Genomic DNA, 8,287 nt, shown 5'->3' on the forward strand with positions numbered 1-8,287 from the left:
TCTTGATCTCAGGGTGGTGAGCTCAAGCCCCATGTACGGGGAGTAGAGATCACTTAAAAAAAAAAAAAAAATGCAAGGATGCCTGGGTGGCTCAGTCGGTTAAATATCTACCTTCAGCTTAGGTCAGGACCTCAGGGTCCTGGGATTGTGGGGTCGTAGGTCTCCCTGCTCAGCAGAGAGTGCCAGCACCGTGCTTATGCTTTCTCTCTCCCTCTCTGTCAAATAAGTAAATAAAATCGGGGAGGGGGGGCAAGACACCGAGTGGACCCTATAATTTATCTGGTGACCCTCATCAGCCTACAGACCAGACCACCCCAGCCCTTCACCAGGACCTGGCAGAAGAAATTCTGTTGAAAGTCTCGCAGCCCTGAGATGCCCTGGGCCTCACTTCCCTGCTGGTGGGGGAGTAGAAGCAGCATTGCAAGGCTCGAACTCCCCACCAACGGACAGGATTAAGCTGACTTTAAAGCAGGAAGTGGCAGGAAGGAAGGGGACCCCCCTAGAGGAGACTAAGCAGGAGGAATCCCAGGGGACAAGGCGGCAGTGGGGGGAGAGTGTTGGGGACATGGAGGTGGGAGGCAGAGTTGCACAGGTGCTGAGGTCTGACGCTTGGCCTGGGTCATGGGGCTCACAGAGCTCTGTTGCCTGGGAAAGAAGGGTACAAAATCACGGTGGCAGTGGCTCATTGCCCATCAGCACATGTAGATCTCCCTCCCTCTTTCCTGGACTCAAGGACAAGCAGTCACCAAAACTTGGACAAGAAAGAATTCAGGGCGGGAGCTCCGGGATTCTGGAGGTCAGAGCCCACACACAACCCCAAGTACCGCTTTGTTCCAATTCCTGTGGAAAAGAGCAAAGCCATCCCCAAATAAGGACATACCCCTGTCAGCACTGCCCTCTGGGGACTGTCCCTCTGGAAATGGAGATGCTACTATAGGCCGCCAGCGTGGGCTGGGCAAGGCAGACGGCCCCAGGCCCACTTGCAGAGCTGCTGCCCGGGGTAGGCCCCTCCAGCTGCCCCCAACTAGGGGATCCCTGGTCAGCAGGAGCTGTTTCACACCTGGACCCCCCAGTACCACCTGGAAGGCATCTCGCTCGTTTCCACCGTCTGCGGTGTTCGGTTCAGGCCGGCCAGCAGGCCCCGATGGCGGTGGTGGGCCTCAGGCTGATCTGGTGTCAGCATTTCAGCCCCGCAAGGTGCAGCTGTGGGAAGCAGATGGCCTGGCCCCTCCATGTGCCTCTGAAAGTGACCCCCCACCTCCCGGGTGGTTGTGAGGACAGAGGGGATGTCCCGTGCACGTTCAAACCTTGCCCGGTGAATATGGGCGTCACTCACACTTACCTGCTTCTGGGCAGGCTGCTCGGAGGGAACCCTGAGGACACATCTCTTGAAGATCCCAAGGTGCCAGAAGGTATCACTGTCGCCACCAGGAATGCCCCCTTGAGGCCCCCTCGTGCATTGACGTTGGCATGTTGTGGTGTCCTCTCAGTGACCCCTGATATTTGAGGCTCACAGAGCTCCAGTTCCGTTCAGGTGTGGGGCACCCTGTGTCAGGGAGGGTGACCCCCTCTTCTCCTAGGACCGGTCACGGGAGACTGCTCTGTTCCCTTTTGCCAGTGGTGGATTGGGCGGGGGCAGGAGACCCCATTTTGGTCAATGGTTAGAACCCGGGGGGGTTGGAGGTGGGTTCTGGAAAAGGCTTTTGACCTGTCTTTGAATGTGGACGTCCTAAATTTAAACGTGATCCTTGTTTAGTCGCCATCGAAAAAATATATATGTAAACTCTTTTTGGTTATCTTAACATGTCAGATCTCCATACAGGAGCTGATTTCTAAACTTCAAGGGACAGGAAATATTTTGTTGCTTTTCAAATAATTAAATCACAGCAGATGCACTAAATCGCACCATCCCAGGGACCAGGGCTCCCCATGACGCTCCTCCTTCCCTGTGGCTGGTGGCAGATGGCAGAGGACCTAATAAGAATGGGAAGTACCGGGTTTGGGGCCGACCGTTTGGGTTCAAATTCTTTTTTTTTTTTTTTAAAGAATTTTATTTATTTATTTGACAGAGAGAGATCACAAGTAGGCAGAGAGGCAGGCAGAGAGAGAGGAAGGGAAGCAGGCCCATGCTGAGCAGAGAGCCTGATGTAGGACTCGATATGTGGGACTCGATCCCAGGACCCTGAGATCATGACCTGAGCCGAAGGCAGTGGCTTAACCCACTGAGACACCCAGGCGCCCCTGGGTCAAATTCTTATTTTGCCTTCCCTGAGCTATCTCCGGCAGGTTATTTTACCTTCTGTGCCTCGGTTTCCTCCTGGCAAAATGACCTAGGATTTCATTCGTTCAGTGGTGTCCCAAGCCCTTGGAATCAGTGTGCTTGCATTTGAGGGAGACAGCTGTCATCTGCACGAGGATTGGCTCGTTCTTAAGCAGGTCCCACGGGATGCCTGGCCCCGGCTGATTAGCCAGGGACAGGCACCTGAACAATGGGCACTAACTACAGGCTGATTAGTGACCCGTGAAAGGATCCGCCGTGGAAACCAGAGCCCCAATCAGCTGGTAATTATAACTGGGAAGTACAGAGAGGTTTCACTGGTTGATGGGAAGACACACAAGACGGTGGTGGGGAGAAAAACAGCCACGAAGTTTGTGGTGTTTTGTTAGAGTAGCAATTGGAGACTAAGACGAAGGTGCAGCAAAGGCAAGTTAGGGGCTCAGCACCAGAGAAAGGACTTTGACCCCAGCTTTAGGTTGGGGGTGGGGGAGAGACACACAAAATAAATGCTTCCTTGGGGCCTGAAAGGCCTGAATTCGAGAGGGCCGGCTCTTGGGTAGGATCTGAAGTCAGCATAGAAATTGGAAATCTGGGGGCGCCTGGGTGGCTCAGTGGGTTAAGCCACTGCCTTCAGCTCGGGTTATGATCTCAGGGTCCTGGGATCGAGCCCCGCATCGAGCTCTCTGCTCTGCGGGGAGCCTAGCTTGCTTCCCTCTCTCTCTCTGCCTGCCTCTCCATCTACTTGTGATTTCTCTCTGTCAAATAGATAAATAAAATGTTTAAAAAAAAAAAATTGGAAATCTGGGGCACCAGGATGGCTCAGCAGGTTAAGCCTCTGCCTTCGGCTCAGGTCATGATCTCAGGGTCCTGGGACTGAGCCCCACACTGGGGCTCCTTGCTCAGTGGGGAGTCTGCTTTCCCCTTTCTCTCTGCCTGCCTCTCTGTCTACTTGTGATCTCTCTCTCTCTGTCAAATAAGTAAATAAAATCTTAAAAAAAAAAAAAAAAAGAAGTTGGAAATCTCAGGGAAATCTCAAGAGCATGTGACTCTTGATCTTGGGGTTGTGAGTTTGAGCCCCGTGTTGGGGGTAGAGATGACTAAAAAATAAAGAAAAAATTTTAATGAAAAAAAAAATGTTGGAAATCTCTTTTTGTCAAAGTTACCCTTGAGAAGATCCCATCTGAACATCTATAAATTCTCAAATGAGCCCAACCTGGTCGTTTTCCTCCAGGAAGGAGGAGAGCAGCCGGCTTGCCGATCCAAGGGCCATATTGTATCCAAAACAAACCAGCAAGCAGGCCAAGACAGCCTGGAACACTGAAGTCGCATTCCGTCCTGAGACTCCCCTACAAGGGAGGTTCACAGGAACTGAGCCTGTCGAAGGGAACGACACCCGTCCTGTGCCTCACACTTGCTCTGGGCCACACGGTCACTTGCTGGAATTGTAGGTGGCAAGAGTCACACTTTTTTTTTTTTTAACCTTACCTCCCCCCAACAGCCCCCCGGCCAAACAGACATGGTAGACTTTGTGGGAGTTACACGTGAGTGTGACATGCCTCTCCAGGATGGAGTGTGGCTCCTTCTTCCTCAGCCACGAGCATCCTTGTGGCTGGGATGGTCTGCCTAGGACTGTTCCTGGCAATGAGTCCTTGAGGCCTGAGGAGGTGTGAGACTCTGCCTTGGTCCTGCCCTTGATGTGTCCTCTCAGGCAAGGTTCCTTCTCTGGCTAGATGTGTCTTCTAGGACAAGGCTTTTCTTTTTCTTTCTTTCTTTCTTTCTTTTTTTTTTTTTTTAAAGATTTTATTTATTTATTTGACAGAGAGAGATCACAAGCAGGCAGAGAGGCAGGCAGAGAGAGAGGAGGAAGCAGGCTCCCCGCTGAGCAGAGAGCCCGATGCGAGGCTCGATCCCAGGACCCTGGGATCATGACCTGAGCTGAAGGCAGCGGCTTAACCCACTAAGCCACCCAGGCGCCCCTAGGACAAGGCTTTTCAAAAGGTGGCCACGCCTTGTGAGGTCAGGTGCAGTGGTACAGGGCCGCTGTGTGGCTAACTTTTCCCAGGTTTCCTCTCTGTTTTGCTGTTTTTCTGATACAAGGGTAATGGCACAAGGAGTGGTATAAACAGTAACCCACTCGGACAAGTGGGAACGGCCACGGGGCTCTGCGGCCAGCCCTGTGAGATGTCCAGGCCAGATCCTTTTATGGCATATTTTTTATAATCTAGAACGACCTCACCGGGATCTTGGTAGGGCAGGCGGGTTAAATGAGACTGCATTCATTTGAGAAGCTGGGGAGGCTAGATTCTGCTTGGAAACGCATTGTCAGTCACGAACACGACGCTAGCAAAGAAGGGAAAATGATGAAGGTCTTCGATCGGGTTTCAAGTTTCTCCCCAGGGTCTTTACATTTGTAGTTCTGGGATTTTTACCATCACGTTGGAAAATGCTGTTTCCTTTCCTCACGAAAAGGACTGTTCGTGAGGCCGGGCTTAGCACTGAAACCCAGCTGGGTGCCGAGGCGTCTAGCCCCCAGAGCTCAAGGAGGAATTCCAAACTGAAGGGAGAGTTCGTGGCAGCTGGAGGTTTCCACCAATGAATCAATGAATCAAATGACTTACCCTGTGGTAATTACCCAAGAAGCTAACGTGTCATGAGCAAATAAGGATGTGTCTTGGCCTTCAGGGAGCTGAGTCAAGGGGGACAGAGTGACAGACAGCAGAAGCATTGGAAGCAGAGAAGGGGGCCGCTGTGTGAGGCCCGATCCCAGTCTCCACGGCTGCAGAGAACCACTGGCCACTGACTGTGGGACAGCAGAGGCCACTGTGTCAGGCAGCATGGAGCCCCTTGACTCATACCCGACTCGACACACACGTGGGCTGTGTCAATGCACAGGACATGAGTGTTGGGGGCTGTGCTTCCTTCAGAGGGGTCCAGGCTCACAGAATGGGAACCCTCCTGGTGGGCCCCAAACTCTGGGAGGGATCAGTTTGCAAGCACTGAGATGCTGGCCATCGAATGCCTGTGTGTGTGCTCATATGTGCGTGCGTGCACACATGTGCATGTGTGTAGTATGCAGACTGAGTCACTGAAGGCGGCTGCCGGTAATCAGCTGTTGGACCTGGTACCTTCTCCCATCCCTGAGAGCCCATGGAGGAAAATGAGTCGTGGCAGCCGTTCTGGCTCCGTGCATGGTAAGCCCTTATCAGAGCCTGCTATTCTCAGAAGATGGGAGACAAAGGCCAGGGATGGTGGAACTTCCTCTGGAGAAGGGAGAAGTGAAGATTCTTGGGTGAGGGTGGGCGGCCTCCCTTCTCCTCTCTGGTGGGTGGCCACCTAAGATACCAGAGAACGGTGGCCTCCCACGATGCCTGAAGAGCCATGGGCACACATAGTGCTCCAGGGTCTGAACGTACCAGGCATCCCAAGTCTGTTCAGGTTCATATGAACTCTGCCTCCTTGATCTTGGTGCCATCCACGCCTGCAATTTCCAGGCCCAGTCCGGGCTCACCTGCACACTCTGCAGCGCCCTGTGTCGGCCCTGAACGGTCACTTGCCCAAGTGACCACAGTCCCAGCAAGAAGGGCTGCAAATGCGAGGAGGCAGAAAAGCCATTGGGACCCCAGTCCTTTCCAGAAACTTCTAGTAACGCCGGCAAGAGCAGCTCAGTGGGGACCACGGCCCAACAAGGGATCAGAAAAGAAGGTGCTAATTGGAATGGAGGCTTAGGCATTTTGACAAAAGAGGAATAGTCAATGTCACTGGGAAAAATTCACAATCAGACCAAAACAAAATATATTTATTAGAAATATGACACAGTCATACATCATAGGCGTCCACGTTAATAGTTAAATACATCCGTGTTGGCATGTCATGTCCTGATGATGCTGGGCGTGTTCTTTGCAGAAACAAGGCAACATTCAACCAACATAGTTAAAATTAGGGAGCTACAGAGGATGTTTCAGACTTAGCCAAAGTCTAACCTGGGTCAAGAAAAGTGAAACCCCCAGGGAGCTTGGGCAAAGGGGTTATTAAAAATATTTTTTAAAAAGGCAGCTAGGCTCTATGTCCCTTACTGCACGTCCTCGGTGGCTCATCTCAAAATGGCAGGCGAGCTTGGGAGTTGGAGGAGCTCCAGCAGGATCTGGCAAATGGGTGTGCCAAGAAGGACCCGGGTCCTCTCCCTCCGCAGGCCAGTGAGACGCCTGCCTTCCCCCGCAATGGGGAAGTGGAAGGGGGAGCTTCAGAGAAGCCGGGGTCCTCTGAGGGAGGAGAACCCCGCAGCTATCTGTCACTGCCAGATGCTAATCGCTTTGGGATGCTTCTGATGGTCTCAACAAAAGCTACAGACAACAGCTGAATGAAGAACAAAAACCAGCGACTAACCTCATTTCTGAAGTGAGAAGGGAATAGGACGAGAGAAGTGGGCATTTGCTAGGTTCCTCAGAATGCGAGCCCAAGGGAGCAGAGCTCCCGTCCGTGGAAGATCTCACAGTGACACGAGAACCATGGATGTCTCTCTAGGTCTTTAAAAGAACTCCACGCTTCTGGGTCTTGCGTTTTGCATCTGTCTTTTCTAGAAGAACAGTATATATATATATATATATACACATATATATATATGTGTATATATATATATATATATTTTTTTTTTTTTAAAGGGAATTGCAGAACCACCACATCACTTTGAGTGACTCCCGGCTGAAGGAAGACAAGAACAAAAGTGGCTACGACAGGCCTCAGGACAGAAAACCGGAAACGGTACAATGGGCTGACAGGACCCTGTTTTCTGTTGAGCCACTTTCCACATTCACCTTGTGCTCCCAGTGCTCCAGCTAAAAACAGATCTAAAAACCCGATCCAGTGGCCCAGCCCCCCCAGATCCTCCAAATGCCGGAAGGCCTGGTCCCCCAGGCCCAGCCATCTTCTGTCCCTTTCCCAGGACTGCAGGGCCAGATCGGCCCCCAACACCACCTGTGTTTCTGTGAGCAGGACACATGCTTCCCCTTCCAGAAGCATGCCCCCCGCAAAGAAAATGGTAGTCAAGGAGATTCTTTGAGTTATAAAAATAAATCGCACACAGCCTTTATTTTATACATTTCTTTTGCTTTTTTTCCCCTAAAGGGAGCAGGCTCCAGCACAGGGCTAGGGGAAAGGGGACCACCACCCCTGCGTAGCCAGTGCTTGGCCCAGAGCGGGATCATCTGACTCGTTCACAGCAATCACAAAGCCAGAGCGCCAAGAGCTCTGAACACCCCCTCCAGGTATCCCAAGCACTTCCAGGGCCTCTCCTCTCCCACATCAGCCCTGCCATAATCCCAGATCAAACACAACCACTCCTCCAGATGGTACCTCCCCCTGGAGAGCAGGGCAGAAGCTGGGGGGTGATGAAAACACATAGTGAGTACAAGCAGCACCTTCCATTTGGGTGTGCGCAACAGGAAAGAGTAAACTAAATTTGTTCTTCCGACTCCCAGGTGGAAACAAAGGAGCCACTGCCGGGGCGGGGTGGTGGTGGTGGTGGTGGTGTCACCTTTCCCCTTGTGCTCACCACCCGGCGCTGGGGAGCGAGATCAAGATGGTCTCTCCTCTCCTGGGGCGGCCCAGGGCGGGGGGTGCGTTGTGAACCGGCTCCCCGGAGAGTTTCTGACCACCGGCCACCGAGAAGCGGGTCAGTAACCCTCCCGGAGGAGGGCCGGACCCTGCGCAGAGCTGGAGGTGGTCCGGAGGGAGGGGCTGAGCCACGCCTCTTCCACGCCTGCCGTCAGCGACGCCCTTTGTGGGAGAGGCGCCCGCATCAGCAGGTGGGGGGCGCGGGTGAGTCACCTGACTGCCACAGGGGACCCGCATCCTCACCCGCTAGATCATGCGCATCGCGAGCCCAACAAGAACACCTGCCCAGGGCGCTCCCCTCGCCCCCGCCCGCCCGCAGTTAGCTCTGCTGCCTCTAAGGGCGACAGCTGGCGCGCAGAGCTGGAGCCATCTCTGCCCACCCCGCAGGGATTGCTTCGG

Source organism: Mustela erminea, chromosome 18, assembly GCF_009829155.1.
Source record: "Mustela erminea isolate mMusErm1 chromosome 18, mMusErm1.Pri, whole genome shotgun sequence".
In the NCBI taxonomy this organism is placed as follows: domain Eukaryota; kingdom Metazoa; phylum Chordata; class Mammalia; order Carnivora; family Mustelidae; genus Mustela; species Mustela erminea.